Below are 22,968 nucleotides of genomic sequence, written 5' to 3'. Positions count from 1 at the left end.
ACAAGCGTCTGATCATCTATTATATTAATCGGATGTTTGTGTTGAGCTTGTTCTTTATTGAAACGTTTGCTGATATGTGTGTTGCATGCGTGATTACAATGAATGTATGCGCTGTTCGCATCGTTTTTCTTAGTGTTTGTAGCCACTGCCTTACGGGGTATGAGCCGCAGCATTTCGGGCTACTAGTCATTGGTGATGAAAGTTTTCTCTCAACGTTATGCCACGAAGAAATCCCGGGATCCTGGCCTTAGACAGCTTCGCTGTAAAACTTGCTGCTCCTTACAATTTTTCTGTGGTGGCACTTGCAAGATGTGTTCCACTCTCTCAGAAACCAGGCAAAGTCCTCCTTGTGGGAAGATATGTCCCATGTAGTGAATTTGGGGCTGCAATAAAACTCACATTTAGAGCGCAGCTCTTATGGGAAACTCCGGCGATTTTTCAGTGTCCACAGATCTTCATAAAATTTTGAAGATATGATGTCTTTTGCAATCTGATTATCTGCATGAAACCATATCGCAGCAAGTCCTTTAGTTTTCCTGAAAATGAATTTTAAAGATTGGTTGCATGTTCCCTACTCATGCTCACTAATGTATGAGTTTTCGCTGGCCCGCTGTGTTTGCGACGTCGAGACTACACAACTGCGCCGCCACTTCTCAGAGAAGATGAAGCTGGCTCCTTTTTCTACGAGACGTCAGCCGACACTGTACTGCGTGTTTGGCACTCGTTCAGCGTGTTTACATTAAGATAGTGTAGGATCTGATATCACCGTGACTCATCACGACTCATCGTGAGTCATTCGAAGCACTTACCCGTTTCAGTTTCGGTACCTGGTTTATTGATTATCTAAAATTGTTGATGAGTTCGTAAGCAAATTGAGCCTCTCTATTGCTGACAGGACTTCCAATGCCATTTGAATGTTACAATGCCATAATGTGGTCCAAAAATAGTCACAGTTGCCCGTTGAGCACCCCTTCCTGCGTTGAGCGTCGGCGGGCCTCGGTGTCATCAGCGTAACAGAGCGAACGAGGAGCGCAGCGGAGGATGAAAAACAAAGAAAACACGAGGAGAAAGCGGATAGGCTTGGTAATATCGATGAAGGATAATCTATTAAAAGCTTTCCGCATAACGATTAATCTTCATCGATTTCCACTTTTCATTTATTCGATATAATATATTAGAGATAATTGATTACACGTTTTCTTAAGTTTTACAGCAGTGGCGCGAATATTTTGGTACCTTCCTAGAATGGCAGAGCACGAGCAGCGACCGTGCGCGTGTGGTAGGGCGACTGTTAACTCTTTTTGCGAGTCGCGAAGGATGCCGAGCCGAGTACATCCCCTGTGTTTCCTCCCGGGCCACCACGCCGCCCGAAGCCGGAGGCTTGAAATCTCCTCGCAACGCAAGGCATAGTATAGCAACCCAGTCGTTCATCGTCGAGTCACTTCCCGTGAAACAAAGACTTGGCATAGCATTCGCGGAGGCTTGGAACATGTATTTGATATAGCGATGGAGTTTTTGTCGATTCCAGCAAATCTGTAGCTTCCGAGCGCCTATTCTCGCCATGCTGGTTGTGTGGCCATTCAATGAAGGTGTTGGTTTCGCCCAAACACTTCAGCCAATTAACATTCATCGGCTCTGTAGAAAAGAGAATCTGTCTTAAAATCCTAAACTAAAAATTTTATTTTCCCCTGCGCATATTGCAATTTCTGGCATGTTTTAGTTGGACTACGCCTTTACCTTTAGCGTTTTTCTTATTTATTGTTCGACTCTAATATAGAGGGATTCACTAGTGCCATGTATCTCGTTTTTACTCGACATGTCATTTCATAACATGCATTGTTTAACTTTTCAAAGGGCACTAGTGCCAGCTCTATGTAGCCTTTAACAAAGTAAACGTTATTTTTTATAAAACTTTATACTCATCTACTCCTAAATTGTTTCCACCTCTCAAACTACACGGCGGGTTGCGGGAATGCCGTCACTGACGTCGTTCTATCCGTCGCGGCCGAATGTGTGTGTAACGTCAATTAGAAACACAACGACGTAACAAATAATTGAGAAAGGCTTTAATTGACCCTCGGAATTTACTCAGTGATAAACACCGGGGCCGCACATATCAACTTCGCTGCTTAACCATCTGTACGGAGTGCTTGGGCTGATATTTTTTTTATTGAGCTTTAGGTGGTGCTCCCTGCAACGGGCAAATAAAACGGCTAGGCTATCGTGACACTCTTCTAGAGACTTTCCCCACACTATAATGCCATCCATTACAACTACGACGCCACTCAAGCCTTCTACTAATTGGTATATTGCTCACTGAAAAGCTTCCCGAGCTAAGCCAATGCCAAAGAGCATGCACCGAAATTTGTAGCGACAGCAGGGAGTGCACATAGTTCATATTAATGAACTTTCTTAGTCGAGCCTAATTTTCCAAGACCCTCACTATGAATCTACTGTTGAAAAGTACTTTGCCCCAGGCAGGTGCGGAACTGCACCTTCTAATGTTGCCCATTACAGTGTTCCCCTCAGCCAAGATACATTTCAGCGCACTGTAATTACTGCTGCACCCGAACGCAATACCAGTGGTTCCCTGAAGTGAATGTTTGAACCGGCATTACACATATTATTTCGCACTACGAGATAAAATACAGTTCCGCAGCACACAATGGCACCGGGTTCAAGAATTAGTACGCCGGCTCGCTCCAACCAGGAGATGAAGGCCTCGACGTTGTCGATGCGTGCCGCCCCACGAAAATACATTCTCCAAAGAGATGGCTTCTGTCGACGTGTCATTCCGACGCCTGGATTCCCACAGGTCTCGCCGTCCCAGCTGCTGTTTCCCGGACGACACCATGGCTCCGCCTTCAGGCATCCTCTCGCGTTCCTAAAGGACACGGGGCTGTCGTGCAAGTTGTGATTTCGCCACCTGGCTACCACCAACAGCGGCAGATAATGGTACCGGGCTCTGCAATCGCCTCGGCCTTCTCTTTCTTCTTTCTCTGCTCCTCCCCTTTCCCAAAGCGCTGAATCGTGCTCCTTAAAGGGCTAAAAAAATAGTGCCTCTTCCCAAACACAATCTCTCCCTCTCTCTCTTTCACTAGGCATCATAATGCTTCACATAGGTTTTAACATGTACGATGGATCCGCAGGGTGATGGAGCGAGTTCTCACCCTTCCCTACGGCGCTTAGTCATGCTCCATAAAGGGCTGCAGAAAAACAGCGCCTCCACTTGGTGAACCTTCTTGCATACATTGCGCACGGAGCCGGAGCTATGTTGTAAATTACGGTCGTGCTGTCACACGACCTGTGTATAAGATCTGGGATCCCAGCGTAAATTTCTCCAAATTATTGAACGGCCTTAAAGCATGGGCACACGGTGATCAAACATTATGTACTTAAAACAGCTGCAACTTTCTTTATTTATTCTGACATTCGTCACGCTTCTGAAAACAGAAAAATCACGTAAAACACGCATGTTAAAATCTGTGGCGATGCGAACATATATAGTGAAATGGTCATTTGTATGCTTTACACGTAACCGTGATGCTTAGAATATTGTTTACCTATATCTAGTGCAACGAGTAATCTCATGAAATGGTTTCGTTTCTGCACAACAAATGGAACAACTTTAGAAATGTCATGTGATGCCAGTATGAGAATTCGCCCCAAAGACTGACGTCATCGGACTGACCTGAGCGGTCCTCTAAACGTTAGGTTCGCCTACCTCATTAACCCCGTAAACAACCCTACCCAGGCCATAGAGGCATAACTTGTCTAAAGTAAAGCGTCATTCATTCATTCATTCATTCATTCATCACTCATTCTCGCGCAGTTTTTATGTATTTACACTAAACCGCTCACTGGGTACCTCGATACGTAAACTCTAAATCAGGCGCATGCACAATGTGAAACTTATACATAGCGATGCCACAAGGACGAAGGCAATGCTTACTGTAAGCTTTCAATTAGTGAATAATTATCTGCTGCTATACAGTCTTCAGCCAGCAGTTATGACATGACCATGAGACCGTTTTTCGCTCGCACAAACAGATTTATACAAAGTCTTCTCCTAGACACCATTGAGCTATGGAATTCTTTAGCTCGCAATATCCGTTTGCGCGCGTCAGATGCAGCCTAAAACACCTCCCAATTTCTTTTGTATAATTACTAATTGCGTTTCTATCAAGATATACTTACTGTTTGTTGCACTTTAGGCTGAAACCTACACTACTGCAATAGCCCTTCCTATAGGCTGCAGCATGCTTAAATAAATAAATAAAAATATAAATAAATAAATACCTGTATGGGGTAATGCGGCAATGACAGACTTATGATGCACAAAAAACTATGACACGTATCTATCAACGTTTAAGAATTCCTTGCGTTGTGTGTCGCGGTGGCACAAATCCATACTGGAAAACCGAGACCAAGAACGGGCACATACGCATTGACTCATACCGAATTTATAGATCGAGTAAAATAGCGTAAATCAACGAATGCATTGAAGTATATGATGCGCTATTCTATTAGCAGGTCGTTGTGCTTACCCGTGAGCCAGCATTATTTGTCCTGGCTTTACGAATGAGTTACTCTGCTTTTTTAACTTAAAACAGAGGTGCGCTTACTTTCAAATGATGAAGCGCCAAAAGAAACAGCTACACAGAACAGAAACAGAAACAGGACAAGGGGCTACTTGCAACTGTATATTGAGGTCAAGAGCGGCTGAATATATAGCTATCGGGAGGGGGGGGGGGAAGAGAAAGAGGGAGCACTGAACACGTGAATGCGTGCGTGCGAGAACACAAAAGATGTATAGGAAGGGAATCACGAGATTCACCGAAATATATAACCTATCTAAAAGCATGCTTTCATTTCTGTAAATATTCAGAGACGGGGTGCGGACACAGGCGTCCTCTGTTTTCTTAATCTGATTGGTCTCCAACAGCTCACGCGGCACACTATCTTTGCTTTTAAACATGGCTGTGGTACCGTGAAACCTGGCTTCACATACTTGCTTATTCTCATTCTTCATTCATTCTTATGCTTATTCTCATTTTTTATTCTTATTCGCACATATATAATTTCCGTCTCTTGCTACATCATTTGTTGACCTCCGTTATTTTGGTGCGTTCTGTTAAGAGTATATTCAAACTCTCCTTATCTACGAATGTGTGGGTGGCGGAGTGATTGCCCAGCTCTTTCTGCATAACGAGGAAATATTAGAGCAATACTTTATTCACTTGTCTATTCGAATAGAATTTCCGGCATCTTCTGAGCCCTACGTTCTCTGCGCGTTTCAGTGCACGTAACATGTCACAGAATAATATTGTGGACTGACTTTTGTCTGTTCGTTGAACTTGTAAACTAGTAAAACCGTGGTTCTGCAACATTGGGTGGACGGTCAATGGGGGCCAGGTATCCACCTCCGTTACGGCTATGTCGACGTGTCAACGATTGTTTGAACAACGAACGTGTGGTTTTAAGGAACGAGATTGATGAAGAAGCTTTATTCGGCAAAATAAAGACAATGAAAAACGCAATTAAGCTTCGTTCCTCTTGCGGTAGTGAGGTCCTCAGTCCAGGACTTCTGCGGCCTAAGAAGACTCGAGGGGCCGCCTTACAAGTCCATATATACTGACACGTGTACTTATATTTATCGGGCGACCACGTTTCGCCGCCTAACAAATCTTATCGCACAGCACGGGACGCGCTTGCATGTGTCCGAAGTTTCTGGAAAGTTATCGATGCTTCTATCCGCAGTCTGTTGTCCCCGAACCTTGTGTTATCTGATTTATTCGCCTGACGCGCATGATGTAGAACTTTGTGGAAGGCATGCGGGTCTCGACGATTAGTCTGGAAAATTCGATGACTACTGTATAAACGCGGACGCGCTTGACCCGCAGATCAGATTTTCGACGATCGCCGACTGTGCTCGCCGCTATCGTTGTGCTATAAGTGTAGCCTGTTTTGTGGGCACAGGTTCGCCCAATAAAAGTTAGTTTTGTCGTTCACAGTACTGCTACTGTGTTATTCAACGTCACGACCACGTGACAATACGCTGGTCACGCCGGTCCGAGAAGAACAGCCTCCCACTTTTTCGGAGTAGGCCTGGGGATATGGGAGGTGTGCTGCGTGGGGACAGGTTACTTACAGTCGTTTACGTTGGCGGAACCCGAAACTTATTTTTGCCGGTCACTTTGTGCTCGCTCGACGTGCAGTGCGCTCCACACCTAATAGTTGCCTTTCCATACGTAGACTTCACCGATCTCGAAGCAGTCGCATTGTAAGCACGGGGTTGTCAGTTTGGCGGGCAGAAAGCGGTTTTGAAAGAAAGACGGTTTGTTCTCATTGTCTTCCCGCTTTCTTTTTCCTTTGTTTATTTGCTTCGAACGTATACGCACCGCGAATAACGTCAACCGGAGCATTCAAACATGGCGCCTTTTCATTCCGAGTAAGTTTGTCCTACAACTGCGGGAGTAAGGAGCGAGGAATACGGATAGATAGGAGAGGACGACATTGCCGGGCACTCGGGCGCCTCTATTTGCTCGCAATGAGCATCTAATCAGGACCGAACCCCGCGGCTATCTGCTTCAGCAAAGTTTGCCCTACTCTCCGCGAAGCGTCCGCCGAGGCACACCGCAAAATTCTGCACGTCTTCAACGTCGGTAGCGTGGCCGAGCGGTCTAAGGCGCTGGTTTTAGGCACCAGTCTCTTCGGGGGCGTGGGTTCGAATCCCACCGCTGCCAGCAACTCTTTTTATATTGCTCAAATAACGTTTTATTATGAATTGTAGCGCCATGCCACACATTGAATTGAATTCTGGGATCCGAAGTGCCAAACCTACGATTTGATTATGAGGGACTCCGGATTAATTTTGACCACCAGGGGATCTTTTAACGTGCTCCCAATGCGTGGGACACGGGCGTTCTTGCATTTCGCCCCCATCGAAATGCTGCCGCCGCGGACGTGATTGGACCCCGCGACTTCGATCTTAGCAGCTCTACCCCACAGCCACAAAGCCACCAAGGCGGGTGCGAGACACTGACAAGGCTCTGAATTTTATTAAGGAATAATCAGCTGGTTCACTACTCTGTCCTTCTGCAGCTCATTTGTTAGGACCTGCTTCGCCTTACAGATAAGTATAGATGGATTACGGGCGCCAGCAACTTTTACTCGCATGGTTTTAATTGTTTGAAACTTTAAATGTTGGTATTTATTGTGTAGCTGCCTCCTTCAGGAAAACGATCAGTTGCGGAAACATTAACACTGCACGTGCTTTCATTTATGGGAACAGACACGGAAATGCCGCTGTTTTATGGGTTTCGAGCAACTCGCCAGAAGCATACGGACGCCAGCGCTTAAATATTCGATGCATACAGAGGCAGGTGGGCAAGCTCGTCCAGATGTGGCATGACGCGAATAGGCGCAACTGCAGCTGCTAGTGGTAAATATAGTTGTCAGGGTGTATGAAGCTACAATACACCTCGTGCAAGTGGAGCTGAGCGTTATGGCTAGCAATTATAGCATAAAAAATTTCGTACCGGGGATTTGCCTTATCAGCAGCACGAATGATACGGATGAGTCACTGCCTCTCGGCTGCCCTATTTTTCGGAATGGAAAGAACCAGCCTTGGTCTTCGCTTGGTCATTACGCGCGGTAAAACGGCGCAGCGACAACACAAAAAAGTACTAACATTTTGTCCTCTGCTTTAATGCATAACACAGCGTTTCCTTTAAAGATGTAACTAGAATTACAAGGCATCTTGTCGGACACATTCAAGATTAAAATCTCAAAACTGGTGCAGTCCGGAGAATTCGTTTCAAGTCGGTACGCCTTTCGAATTCACGGAATATAATTCGCAGAGAAAGTTTTCTCTCTCTCTCTTTCACTCCCTGTTCTCCTCCCCACGTGTAGGGTAGCAAACTGAACTCAGTCTGGTTAACCTCCCTGCCTTTCTTTCTTGCCTTCTCTCCCCCCCCCCCCCCCCAATCGAGGCGCAGGCACAATGTGACTCGCATACATAGCGATGTCCCAAGGACGAAGGGAATGTTTACTGTAGGCTTTCAAATAAGAAATAATTATCAGCTGCTAAACAGTCTTCAACGAACATTTATTATGACCTGAACCTGAAACCGTTTTTCGCTCGTACAATCGCATCTAAGAACGGTTGTTTTTTTTCCAGGAGCAATCTACCTATGGAATTCTTCACCTGGCAATATCCGTTCACTCCTATCAGATGGATTTTTCGCCGCACTAGTTGTCGATGCAAGCCAGTAACACCGCTATTTTTTGTATACTTATCAATTGCGTTTCTATTACCATATATTTACAGCCTTTTTTTTTTACTTTAGGCTTGTACGTACACTCCTGCTATATCCCTTCCTATAGGAAGCCGTATGTTCAAATAAATAAATAAATAAATAAATAAATAAATAAATAAATAAATAAATAAATAAATAAATAAATAAATAAATAAATACGTGTCGGATGCAAAATGGCGATGAGAGGCTTATGATGCACAAAAAAACTACGACACATATCAATCAACATTTAAGATTTTTATTGTCTTGTATTTCGGTGGCACAAACCCATACTGGAAAACAGGCCAAGAACGGGCACATACGCAGTGGTACATGCCGAATGGCTAAATCGACGAAAATTAAAGTTAGTCACGAATGCAATAAATATATACAGAAAAAACAGACACAAAGAAACAGAAAACATGAGAATGAACATAAGTAATCATTTGATCGCGCCGTCTAACATGTGTGCGTTACTATGCAGTTGTCACCAACTGCCCTCAATAAAATTGATTTCTTTGGGAGATAACAAAAGATACGGTGAGCTGACGCACTCTTAAACAACATTGCTCATTACTGCAGTTTCCACGATCCCGCGCGCGCACCGATCTTTGTCTATAAACAAGACTGCAGGGCTTTCTGCTTTTCTGTATATATTTATGACATCTTGCATTAGGCATTAAATATAATACACTATTTCATTAACAGGTCGTTGTGCTCTATGGATATCTGTGTGCCGGCATTATTTATCCAAGATTTACGAAGGAGTTACTTTTTTTTACATAAAACAATGATGCGCTAACTTGCACCATTTTCTTGGTCAGCATACAATGGTTGGATAAGCCCTTTTGCTGATACTTTCGCACATACTTAATTCACGTATCTTTCAACATTTAGCTCCGCTATTTTGGTGCGTTCTGTTAACAGTATATTCTAACTCTCCTCATCTACGAATGTCTGGGTGGCGGGGTGATTGCCCAGCTCTCCCTATGCGTGACCGCCACCCTGCGTGAGCGTAATGGTTCTTTCTGCATAACGAGGAAATATTAGAGCAATACTTTATTCACTTGTCTATTCGATTAGGATTTCCGGCATCTTCTGAGCCCTACGTTCTCTGCACGTTTCCGTGCACGTAACACGTCACCGAATAATTTTGTGGACTGACTTTTGCCTGTTCGGTGAACTTGTAAACTGACAAAACCGTTCGTTCTACAGTATTGCGTAAACGGTCAACGGGGGCCAGGTACCCGCTGCCGTTGCGGCTACGTGCGCGTGTCAACGATTGTTTGAACAACGAGCGCGTGGTTTTAAGGAACGAGATCGATGATGAAACTTTATTCTGCAAAATAAAGGCAATCAAAAACGCAATGAAGTCTCACTCTTCTTGCGGTAGTGATGTCCTCAGTCCAGGACTCCTGCGGTCTAAGCACTCTTGAGGGCCCGCCTTACCAGTCCATACATGCGATGGTCACGCAGGTCCGAGAAGAATGGCCTCCCATTTTTTGGAAGTAGGGCTGGGGATATGGGAAGTCTGCAGCGTGCAGTGGGTGGACGTTGACAGGCTGTGTGGTACAGAGTCAGGCATATTCTTCGCAGTGTGCGCACATGTAAGGGTAAAGTAGGGGTGTACGGCCGGGTAGAAAAGGATAGTATACTTAGTGTTTCTAAGCGAGCTAATAATAATAATAATAATAATAATAATAATAATAATAATAATAATAATAATAATAATAATAATAATAATAATAATAATAATAATAATAATAATAATAAGTAAATAATTAAATAAATCAGTGAATCAGTTACTTACCGTGCCCAAGAACAACCATGAAGTCTTAAGAGCTGGCGCACGCATTCATTAAAACAAGAACTGCAGGGGAATATAAGTAAGAAAAGACAATAAATAAAAAGAACAGTCTTGAAAGAAGTAGTGTACATACAGCCCGGCGAAAGGTGAATATAAAAGAAAAAGGAGGAGACGAGCACTTGAACAATATATGAAACTATGACAGAACAACGCACAGCTCAGAAAATAACCATGACAGTGAATTTTGAAAAAAATATTAACATCATAAAAATAAACGCTATAAACACTGCATTCCGCGGATGGTGGAGTGTTGATGATTACAAGCGCTAACATGGAAAGGTATATAGAGAGGCGTGACGTTTTGACGGGACCGCTACCACGGCAGAGCGGAAGGAAAGGAAACTAGATACGCAAGTGCTTGTAACGCCGACAAAGAGAGTGCGGGGCGCACAGCTGAAAATCTTTGAAAAACCTTTATTATCTACCTGACAGTCTACTCATATTGAAGATGGTGCCTATTGATGAGTAATGTACTCAAAAATGCATACGGAAGTGAAAAGACATATAAGCTTTTGTATAGAATCAAATGATTTTGCATCGAATGCGGGACCTAAGTTTTTGCACACACAGAACAAAACTGAACGAAGCCCAATCCATAAGCAGCTTCTCTTTGAGACGACGGCGGCTGAGTTAGCATTGCTGACGTGGACGAGGAGCAGGGCAGACGCATCTCCACCTGTGATCTGAAGATGGGAAGCGGCAGCTTCGAGGGTCACGGACCGGAGAGGGGACGTCTGAGAGTTGCCCGGCAACGGTTCCAGCTCCTGAGCCCCGATGTCGTCGCCGTGTCAGTGCTCCACGGCCCGGGTCCAGCCCCACGCTGCCGTAACCGGTCATTGTCCAGTACCACGGAGGCAATTGCCTGGCCACGTCAGCGGTACAAGGCCCCACTGGCCCAGACTGCGTCCTATGCCACGAGGGTCTCTGAAGAAGACTATAACCATCTCGCTCGAAACGGAAGTCGACGCTCACGCCGCGTCGGAATTACGCAGGCCAATGTCATAAGCCACACTGGGCCGAAATCCGACACGACTGGTGACGGTCGATTTCTCGTGACTTCTTGTTACTCATTTACTCGAACGGAAGAACAGTATATAACCAGGGGTTAGTTTGTTCTTTATGTATATAGCTAGTTTCGTGAATTTCTCCTATGTGCATAGGGTTTATATTGTTTGCGTTTACTTTGCTGTTTATTTGTTTTGGGTTAGAATTGTTTCTCCGGATAAATGTAGTTTTTTGACGTGTTTGCATCGTTTCTCTGTTCATTTCTGGAACGCTGAAATTCGTGACACATACCATGAGGTATTAGCCCCGAGAAAGAGGAATGGCGCCCTCTCGCGAGTGACGTCACGGCCAGGACGCCGCTCGCTCCGGCTCGCTCGGCTGCCGCGTGCGCTCGTTCCCTTCGTGTATGCTTGGGGTATAGGTGGCTCGAGCCGTACGTATTGAAGAATAAGTCGGCTTCTTTCAGCTGCAATACCTTAACCACAGTTTCTACTTCAAAAGCGTGTGAGTCGAGAAACTTTGCGGCTTGGATATCGCAAGCTAAGCAGCGTTAAAGGGGTCTACTAGGTTTTGCAATGCGTATATGCGCCGTGTCTATCGGTAAATTTTGACTAAATAAAGAATATCTGCAAATTCAACGCGCGAAGTTGTGTATGATGCTTCGCTAAACATTTAACATTCCTTTAGTATTTAGCTATGAGAGGTATTGCATTTTACGTGGAAGAAAAATTTGGTAATTGGCGTCAACATGTTATCCGATGTTAGAAAGACACTGCCCAGCGAAGCTGTCATCATGATTCCTATTACTCTGGTGTGTTGTTCTATTCAAATATGGCCATTCATTAATGCGTAAAAAATAGTTAGGCACGCATTTCTTATGAAAATGTTTGCTGCTACTTTCATCCCCCTCTGAAACAGGCCTCCAAAAAACGAGTTGCTCATGGCTGCTAACACGACGGCGTGTCATGTAGAGTATTTACATAGTTAATTCACAAACACCATAGTAGCAATCACCTGAGAGAAAAGTTTCGTTGTTTAGATCGACAGCCACTCAATTGAAAGTGATGAAATGTATCATAGTGGCCCTCAGTAGCCTTTATCGACAATATGGCACACCCCTGATCACGTAACGGTAGCAATCGACTGTCCGTATGGCGAGGCACGCTATGTTCGCGAAACCCATCAGTTCACTTCAACTTCGAATTAAAACCATAAAGCATTTTTTTTACAGCGCCAACTGGAATGGCTAAAGTATTCTCGAGCTACTACTACGCAGCTTAGATTGCCTACAAAAGGAAAATTCAAGCACCTTTTGTCTCACCATGTCTCGATCCAGCGTTATTTAATTATACAAACGGATAACTATTCGCTTCTTCGGTAATTAAAAGAGAACCTTGCAGGCTAATTTAAGTTTGCTCCAATCCAATCGCAAACATTCATAAAGAAAGCACCACAAGCCTTGCATATACTTTCACTTGATTTCTGACCCTCCACAGGGGGAATTTCGATATCTTCAATATGTCCCATACTACTAGTCATTGACGCTTCGACTGCTTTCTGGCTGCAGCTATGTGGTCCAGCAGGCATACTTCACTAAAAAAATTGGGCCGAGCAGCCTGTGTCAGTTTGCCAAACAGATTCGTCATGTATATTCCTCAAGCAACAAGCACGAGTAAATTTCTCAAGTGAGTTTGATTTGATTTGATTTATTAATTTCCATTTACACACACACATGTACAGAGGAGTGGTAAATGGAGGTGGATGAGGGAAAAAAGCCGCACAGACGCGGCTTGAGGTAATCTCACCCTCTTAGGTACAATATGGCTGCATGGGGTAACACATCAAGCGCCATATAAATTACATTTATATAGTGGCCATAAAACATTGCAGTTATAGAATATATGAAAGCACAGTGAAATATTTCCACGATAAAAATGCAAAACACACTGCGGCATTGAAATAAATAAATGATATACACTTGGTAACATAGACAAAAAAAGAGGAACAAAACATGCATTATTAATCATTAACAAACGCGCTCTAAAGAGGTGAGTTGAACGTGTAGCACGAAAAGGGAATATATATTGGTACATTCCTATTTGTACTCTGTAAATAGCTGTAAGCCTTCATTAACTTTACTTCAAATTTCAGCCACTTAAAAAAAAAATAAACACGTGAAGAACCGCCTAATGTTGACAAGCAGTTAAAGAAGCAAATGAGGCGTGTAGAATCTAAGCTCCAGTATTAGTTAAGTCACCGTGCTACTGCCGAGCGTTTCTGTGAGGAAATGCAAAAATTCGATATTATACCATGAACTACTCGTCGTGAGCAAACCTGTTTTAGCGGAATAAAATCAACGTAACTGCTGTAGAAGTCATATATAGCCAGCTTTGTGACACACTTGTTGCACCGCGGCAGGTATGGTATCATAACTGGATTCCTATAGGCTATGCTTTTGCGATTGTCTATCCGCGTATGAAAAATCCGCAATGGGCTGGTCTGCGTCGCTTCGGCTGGCACTGTAGCGTTGCCTTCGAGAGCTGCCTTGTTGTCTAAGAAATTAGCTCTTTGAATAAATGTTCGCAAAGGAAGACGTCATAAAAATATATTTGAGACGACCACCATAAGTACACAAGCAGAGAGAACGAGGGCGAACAAACGAAAACACCGCAGAAAGCGCCCGTACAACGCACGAACTGTAGCAGACGACAGGCGCGAGTCCGTGCCCTGACGTCACGCGAGCGGCGCTCGCAGCGCCGCTCGTGTTCGTTCTCGGGGCTAATAGCGGAGTGGAGGCCATCCTTCACTTCGTGAAACACGGCTACCATTCACGTCTCTACTTGCACCGGATGATAGTTCAGACCTAGTTATTGTCAGAATTAGCCGCGTAGGCAGGACACAACACCACTTTTTAGATCCTTTTCAGACCATATGCTGGTTCGAAATCATAACTGTATAGCGCAGTCGAATGGTATCCGCGCCTTCCGCGTTACCACAGGAAGGTTCTTTATGTGCTAGATACAGCGTGAGTCCTGAAAGTTCAATATGCCTCAGACCGTGGTGCCGCTGGCGTCGAAATTGTTCGATCTGAAGTCGTCGCTGCCGCTGCGCTGATGGTTGCGGGGGTCATGCTTTGGGATTCGCGACATGTTCCGCTGGAAACCGGTTGCGATACGAAGGTGAGCGCAATGTCGTTAACCGATGCGGAAAACACGGCGGCAAGCCTGATGGAGGCGACGTGAAGACGTGACGCAACTAGCGCGCTTTACATTGCCATTTACGGGCGCCCGTAAATGCAAAAAGGACTTTCTCACTGTCGTTCAAGTTGGAGGAACCCGAAACAAATTTTTACGGGTCACTTTGTGCTCGCTCGATATGCAGTGTGCTCCATACCAAACGAATTGATTTTCCTTACGGAGGCTTCACGAATCTCAAAGTGTAGTCGCACTGTTTGCACGAGGTTCTCGTTTTGCCTGTGCAGAAGGCGGTTTTGAAGAAAGACGGTTTGTTTTCATCGTCTGTCCCATTTCTTCGTTCGTTGTCTCTTTGCTTCGAACATAACACATCCTGGATAACGTCAATAGGAACGTTCAAACATGGCGCCTTTTCATTCCGGGTAAGTTTATGCTACAACTGCAAGAGTGCAGGAAACGAGGAATTCGGATAGATAAGAAGTGATGACATTGTGGGGCACTCGGGCGTCTTTATTTGCCCGCACTGAGCACCTAATCAGCACCAAACCGCTCGCCTCTGAACTTCAGCAGACACCCGTGTACTTAGATTTAGGTGCACGTTAAAGAACCCCAGGTGGTCGAAATTTCCGGAGTCCCCCACTACGGCGTGCCTCATAATCAGAAAGTGGTTTTGGCACGTAAAACCCCATAATTTAAAAAAAAAACTTCAGCAGAGTTTACCCTACTCTCCGCGAAGCGTCGTCCGAGACACACCACAAAATTCTGCATATTGCAAACGTCGGTAGCGTGGCCGAGCGGTCTAAGGCGCTGGTTTTAGGCACCAGTCTCTTCGGGGGCGTGGGTTCGAATCCCACCGCTGCCAGCCACTCTTTTTAGGCTGTTCAAATCACGTTTTATTATGAATTGTAGTGCTACGCGAGATATTAAGTTGAATTGTGGGGTTTTAACGTGCCAAAATCGCGATTTGATTATGAGGGGCGACGTAGTGAGGACTCACCCCGGATTACTTTTGATCACCAGGCGATCCTCAACGTGCTCCCGATGCATTGAACGCGCACGTTCTTGTATATCGCCCCCATCTAAGTGCTGCAGCCGCGGCCGTGATTCTATCCCGTACCCTCGTGCTTAGCAGCGGAACACCATGCCCGCTAAGCCACCACGACGGGTGGAAGATACTGACAAGTCTCCACAATTTATTAGGGAATAACCAGCTGCAGTGGTTCTCTGTTCTGTCGTTATGGATCTCATTTGTTAGGTTACACTGAATGTGCTTCGCCTTACCAGTAGTTATACGTGGATTACGGGCCCCCGCAATTTTTACTCTCATGGTTTTGTTTGTTTGAAGCTGTAAATGTTGGTATTCATTGTGTAGCTGCCTCATCATCAGCTGCGGAAACATTATAACTGCCCGTGCACTCATTTACGGGAACAGTCACGGAAATGCAGCTGCTGTCTGGGTTGCGAGCAGCTCGCCAGAAGCATACGGACGCCAGTGCTTAAATATTCGATGCATACAGAGGCAGGTGGGCGATCTCGTCCAGATGTGGCATGACGCGAATAGCCACAGGTGCAGCTGCTAGTGGAGAGTATAGTTGTCACGATGTGCGGAGCTATAATGCACATCGTGCAAGTGGAGCTCGGCGTTTCGGCTAGCAACTACAACATAGAAAATCTAGTAGCGCAGCTTTTCCTTATCAGCAGTACGAATGATACGGATGAGCCACTGCCTCATTTTGTGGGACGGAATGATTCATCGCGCTTGGTCTTTACGTATGGTGAAACATAATAGATAAAACACAAAATAGTACTAAAGAATTTAAGTATATGTACCTAGAAAAATTGAGCTTCATCAGTTACCCAGGACAAACATGGCGCTAGAACGATTATTGCCGTGGACAAATCAAGTTTGCGATCAAGTTTGCGAATCGAGATAAAAATTGAAGAGCGTTAACGACTAAAGCAATCAAAAATGCGCATTCACTTGATGCACTTAATAACCTCCAGCTGCAAAAAAAAAAAACGAAAATATGGCATATTTGAAAGGTATTTTCTAGCTAAAAATCTTGGGACTTGGGCAAATTTAAGCGATTCAATTGTGCGATGGCTTCAATTGATTCAATTGTGCGATAGCAATGGCTTCTGGAGCTTCCTGGCCGTCGCCATCTTAGCCTCTTGATAGCAGTAATTATCCGTGAGCACCCGCAAGCGCATTGCAGAAATTGCAGCGCTCACATTTTTACTGCTGTTCAAGTCCAGAGGGATGCTTGATAGGATGGTAGAGTGGAGGTGGAAGAGAAGGCAGAGAATGTATAGAACTGATGCAGTCGCGAAACGAGTGAATGTTGCCACGAGCCTTGCGACTCCGCTCGCAGTTCCCATGCAAGGGAAGGGGGGGGGGGGGGCGAAGGTGACGTGATAGGGAAAAGGTGACGTGAGAAGGCAAGGAAGGCAAGGCAAGGACAGCGATTGCGGGCAATCAGGATAAATCGAAGTTCAAGGTGCGGTAGGGTGCGTTCTTGCTAATATTGAAAAAATAAATAAGCCACCAACTTACGCAGGGCGTGCTGAGGCAGAGCTGCATTGAAGCGCGGCGTAGGGTTTAGGCGACACTATAGTATGCATATACGGAAGCGGTCACACGTTAAATCAACACTTCTGGGCCCGCTGCGGTAGCTATCGACGAGGGCGATAGAAAAAAAAAAGGAAAAACGCTCGAGCACACAAATTTAGGGACACGTTAAGGACTACCACGGTGTCAAAATTAATCTGTACGGATTAATTGACTGCCACTACGGCGTGCCTCAGTGCCTCATAATCAGATTGTGGCCCGTACAGCCCCGCATTTCAATTCAAGTTTTATTCGTATGCCACGATGCGATGTGGCCATTTGAGGCAAGGGACACGCTCAATACTATCAGAGTTCATGAAGTATGGCGCACAATAACGCCTCAAGCAAACACGTCCCCTATGTGTTCTGTGTACTATGCAGACCAACAGAAGTGGTGCACGCAAGGTAATGTTTAACGTCAACTCACAACTTTCGCGTTGGACTAAATGTGGAAGAAATTAAACATTCGCTGTCAACGCTACCGCTTATATCGTTAATCAAAGCGAACAGGACAGAAGGATTCGCTTACATCGATTCCCACAATGCACGTGATCTACATGATTTTTAGCCTATCCTCCAGGAAGGTCCACATGGACGTCTTGGTGAAAGGCCGTGTCGGACCATGATGATGAACCTTAGGTATGTGCAAGTACCCGTCGGCAAGGATCCGTTAAAATACACTTAGCTCTGCTGTGGCACCTCAGAAGTGCTGGGGTAATGGGAGTTTTTATCTTGTTTTAGAGGCCCTATAGGGCAAAACTATTCCAATCTGTTTTTATTCTAAACTCCTGATGTCAACTTTACGTAACCGCCGACACAAGCATCGGGTGGTGACGAGCAAGGTTGTCTGAACAGACAATCAAACGCTCTCCTCCTTTATAGGAGGTCGATTTTGTTTGCTTTGAAAACGAATAACATTGCCTACACTGAAGCGGCTTATCTTATCTAATTGGCTGACAAGAGACGAGTAACACGCTCAAGTGGAGAAGAATTCGACGGCGCCGAGCCAGTGCACTGAAAATCTATAACTGGATTAAGAGGGTAGTGCTAGTGTCTGCGATTGGTCCGCTTTCCCTTACTTATCATGCGGTGGCTGGTTAAGAATGCCGCTAAAACGGATCCTCAGCAAGGAAGATTTGGCAGAGCGAGGTCGTAAACGTACAGAAAGTGCTCGAAAGCGTTACACGTCCCCACAGAGAGGTTTATTATGCGCAAATAAAACCATTCTCTCCGGCAGGTCCGAGTGGTCAATGCCTGAGCGATCAGCGACAGTCATCTTTTATTCCTTTTCTAACGAGGCACCCTGCGGTTATTCAGAAAAAAAATCAGTTTCGTTCGGCATATTAATGCATCTTTAACGCGTACACGTCCCTTTGACGCGGCGAGTTTTCGCGGTTTTGTGACGTCGCGTGACAGGCAGGTGAAGTGGCCGCATCCCGAAAACTACGCGACATATCAGATGGGGAGCTATAGATATATTGCGGTTTTCATGACGTCTTGTGACAGACAGGCGAAATTGGGAGGGGCCCGAAATTTTTTTCAGCAGCAGTTTAGGGCGGATTGCCGAATTCCACACCTTTGGAATAGCTTCACGTTATAGCGCTCCAGCTACGCATACAATGCTGATTTCAATGCCAACTGTGCGACTTTTTTATTTCATCGTGATTTCGCACAAGTGTTCGACAGGATTTGTACATCTGATTCTCATTTATTAGGTAAAGCGACTGTGGGAGTTACGTCAAGTGTTATTCCGCCATACGCGGCGATGGACTGCTTGGGGGCTTATAGCGACACAATGCGGCTATTCTGTTCCTTCGCACTTCACAATTAACGCGTCGCAATTAATTATTCACATTACTGAATTTTGCTCCACTTGTCTGTATACTATACCACACTTTTCGAAATGCATTGGTGTTCCAGTTACTTTTGCGCTTGAATGAATAAAACAGCACTTTCTTTAAAAGACTAACTGGAATGCCAATGCATTTTTGGGACACTTTCAAAATTGATATCTCAGAACTGGTGCAGACCTGAGAATTCATTTCAAGTGGAAACGGCTTCCGAATTCACCGACTATAATTCGCAGTATTAAATATGTGCCCTAAAGTAAATAATATAGAAGGTACTTAGCGGAATTATATAATTACGCAATTACGTATTTTGATTTCTCGCGGAAGTAATGACTGCCTCGTAGAGTAATTTATATCAAGGGTTATAATTGCGCAATCTGTCACAAGGGATATTAAGAAAAATTTGGTTCAGCTAAAGACGCAGCACCCTATATCGTGCAGCGCAAACAAGAGGCGTACCCGAGAGGGGCGCATGAACAGAAAGACACAGCACCGACTTCCAACCAAAATGTTTATTTCCTGGAATGACAGCGCACCCATACCCCCTGCCTCACGCGTCACAAAACGCGTGTAAAAGCGCGAACACTTATTGAGCAACCAAAACAACAAATGAAAACGCAGACATATTTACACTTTAATCTATTCATGCGCAGCGAATGTTCTTTATTCGACAAGGCAAGGGAACGTTTACCAACACACGCCACCACCAAGCCTGGCAATCAGTACTCCGCGTCCATTATCAGTCGAGCCAATTGGCGCTCATTTCTGCCTATAATGACAGTATCTTCAGTACTGGTAGGGGCACTGCTCATCGCAACATTGGTTGGGAGCCCTGAATCTCGCTACAGATACTCCTTTTCATCACAGCCTGTATCCGAAAATTCTTCTTTCCTGGTCCTCGCGATATAATGTGATAAAGGATTCGCTGACATTGTCATTGCAGCTGCCATAATGTACTGCTAGTGCGCTAAAAAGCTGCGCACCATCCCTATCCGGATATCTGTTTCTTCAGTGTATAAAACTGAGAAGGGAGCCAGGTGGACCTTAATGCACCTTGCTCTGATTTGCACTTACCTTAACCTACGTTAATCTCTATAATCCGCTTTAATCCACCGTAATCTACTTTAATCCGCCTACGTTAATCTACGTTAATTATAGAGATTAATATAGAGATTAATATATACATTATATAGAGTTAATATAGAGATTAACCTACGTTAATCTCTATAATCTGCTTTAATCCACCGTAATCTACTTTAATCCGCCTTAACCCACTTTAATTCACCATCATTCATTTTACTCCACCTTAAGTCACCCTACTCTAACTTGTTCTAACCTTAATTCCCTTTACTTTGCTCTAATTCAATTTAATTTACATTGATTACCCATACTTACCACTAATTAACGTTGCTGCACCATTTACTATCTTCTGTATTACTACTGACGTCACACAAGACGCTGATCACGTCACACTGATTTTTGGTACCACTCGTTGTAGACAACAACGCCGGCTTTTCTTGCCTCTTGCGACATATAATGCTTTAATATAATGTCATAATTCATCAGAAAGAAAGTTTCCTCGCTGAATAAAAAATGCCCGTACCAGCACGAGCTTTTCTTCAGTGAGGAAGCTTTTTTTCCGCGGAAACTGCACGGGTTAGCTTTGTGGCTCAGTGCTATAGTTACGTGCAGACGACTGCATTCTCTTCCTTGTCGCGAAATTACTGTCACGTTGTAGTGGCGGCGAAATTACCGTGACAGTGAGCCGGGATAGATAGGCAACACTCAAACCATACACTCGTACCCCAATAATAGTGTCGAGGGTGTCAGCCGTCGAATCTAGTCCCACCAGTCGAATTCGTCACCGTTGTTTAAGTGCTCAACCGTAGCATCCAGAATAATCGCTGATTCTCGAGTAGATTCGATAATGCACAAATATAGTCAAGACGCACGTGCAATCTGACCATTGAATCGGCGGCAACGTAAGAAATTATGCCGATAATTGAGACGCATTTTGCAGCGAGCGACGATTTGGTAACAATGAAATTCAGGTAAAATTGGATACAGGCAGAAAAAAGTTAAACTGCAACGCGTGGCAATGTGTTACAGCATCAAGATAAAATTCAAGCTTTTTTTTTATTTAAGTTCTGGTAACCTTTACGGGGAAGCAGCTATCTGACACGCAGAACTCTTCGATCCACACTACACAGCGCGAGCACGTGGCAGTATCTGCATTACGTATCTTATCTGACAGAGGTCAACTACACTAGATAATAAACTGACGCTCCCGAGCTGTCGGCCGCAGCCGGCCAGATAACGAGGGCGCATTCAATGTGTTGACTTATCTGAGAGATTTCCACAGGGGTCGACGCTTGGACGTGGTGCCACAAGAAGGCCCGCTCTGCGCGGCATTTTATACGTATTTCTGTTTAATAATAAACTAACTAGCCAGTACTTGTCGCTGTAGTTCTTTCGAGGAGTTCATCAGTACGAGAATTGATATGAATTAAAGTACTATCTATCTATCTATCTATCTATCTATCTATCTATCTATCTATCTATCTATCTATCTATCTATCTATCTATCTATCTATCTATCTATCTATCTATCTATCTATCTATCTATCTATCTATCTATCTATCTATCTATCTATCTATCTATCTATCTATCTATCTATCTATCTATCTATCTATCTATCTATCTATCTATCTATCTATCTATCTATCTATCTATCTATCTATCTATCTATCTATCTATCTATCTATCTATCTATCTATCTATCTATCTATCTATCTATCTATGTGAATCAATGAATGAATGCCGCGGCTTTAAGTGCCAAGAACCTCGGTTTGATTATGAGGCACGCCGTACTAAGGGAGTCCGGAATAATTTTGACCACCAGGGGAACGTGCCCCCAATACACCGGACACGCGCGTCTTTGCATTTTGCCCCCATAGAAGTGCGGCCGGTAATCGATCCAGCGACCTGGTGCTTAGCAGCGCAACACCCACTAAGCCACCACGGCGGGTACGAGACACTTACAAGGCTCCGCAATTCATTATGGGATAACCAGATAGTTCCCTATTTTGTAGTTCTGGAACTCATTAGTTGGTTTATTCATAGTTTCCCGTCTCCACACCGAACGTGCTTCGCGCTACCAATAGTTATAGAGGGATCTTAGGAATGCCTTTGCGGGTTGCGTGACAGTGCCCACAGAAATAGTTCGTGTGTACGTGCGTGTGTGTGCTTAGGTTTTTTTTTTCTTTTTCCTTTTTTTTATCCTTCTTTCTTTCTCACCTATTGCATCCCCTTTCCCTTACCCCAGAACAGGGTAGCCAACCGGAGATAATCTCTGGTTAACCTCCCTGTCTTTCCTTTGCCTTTCTCTCTCTCTCTCTCTCTATAGAGGGATCGTGTGCCACCGCAATTAATACATTTCTTTTTTGCTCAAATGGCTTTATTTCTTTGAGAATATAAATGTTGGTGTTTATTGTGTAGCTGGCTTCGTCAGAAAAACGATCAGTTTCGAAAACATAACTGCACGGGCTTTCTTTTAGGGGAACAGTCACGGAAATGCCGCTGTTGTCTGGGTTGCGAGCAGCCCGCAACCAGCATATCGACGCTCGTGGTTAAATATTCGATACATATTGTTTTACCATGAGCTTCGTAATCGTCATCACATTCTTCTTGTTTTCTCCGTGTGTGTTGTTTGTGACAGAAAGAGTGGAAAATTAAGACGCCAGAGTAAGGGCTCGAAAGGGGTGCGTAAAAATCAAAGCATAAATGTAAAAGAAAGAAGGACAATGACGAAAATGAGGTAAGAGAAAATGGCGGAAACGAAAAAAAAATGAAGAGATGAAACAAGAAAGAAAAATGCCGATAGCAAAACCAGGTAAGACAGGAAAGTGAAACACGATGAGAATACCCGTTCGTAGCGATGGTTTTGAGAGCGAAAATCACTCTATTATTCGAACATGTAATCAAGGTCCTTGCATACAATGCCACTGTAGTTGGCCAATGTGGCTGCAATTGCGGTGTGCATTGTGTGAATGGTCATTGACAAAATAACATGTGTTGTGCTCTGTTTAACGGCGACGGTAGTTTATGAGTTTTTTTGGTCTGACTGCCTTTAGACACAATAAA

The 22,968-nt window shown here is 44.4% G+C and overlaps 2 non-coding genes across 2 annotated transcripts; both read left to right on the top strand.

Annotated features, from left to right (window-relative positions):
• The first annotated feature begins 6,664 nt into the window (after nt 1-6,664).
• On the top strand, nt 6,665-6,746 carry TRNAL-UAG (transfer RNA leucine (anticodon UAG)). Its single transcript has one exon. It is a non-coding gene; the product is annotated as a tRNA-Leu (tRNA).
• Nucleotides 6,747-15,146: 8,400 nt separating this feature from the next.
• On the top strand, nt 15,147-15,228 carry TRNAL-UAG (transfer RNA leucine (anticodon UAG)). Its single transcript has one exon. It is a non-coding gene; the product is annotated as a tRNA-Leu (tRNA).
• Nucleotides 15,229-22,968: the final 7,740 nt, after the last annotated feature.

Source organism: Dermacentor albipictus, chromosome 3 (genome assembly GCF_038994185.2).
Source record: "Dermacentor albipictus isolate Rhodes 1998 colony chromosome 3, USDA_Dalb.pri_finalv2, whole genome shotgun sequence".
NCBI classification, from domain to species: domain Eukaryota; kingdom Metazoa; phylum Arthropoda; class Arachnida; order Ixodida; family Ixodidae; genus Dermacentor; species Dermacentor albipictus.
The sequence above is the reverse complement of the archived record's forward strand: the minus strand, read 5'-3'. Positions and strand labels throughout refer to the sequence as shown.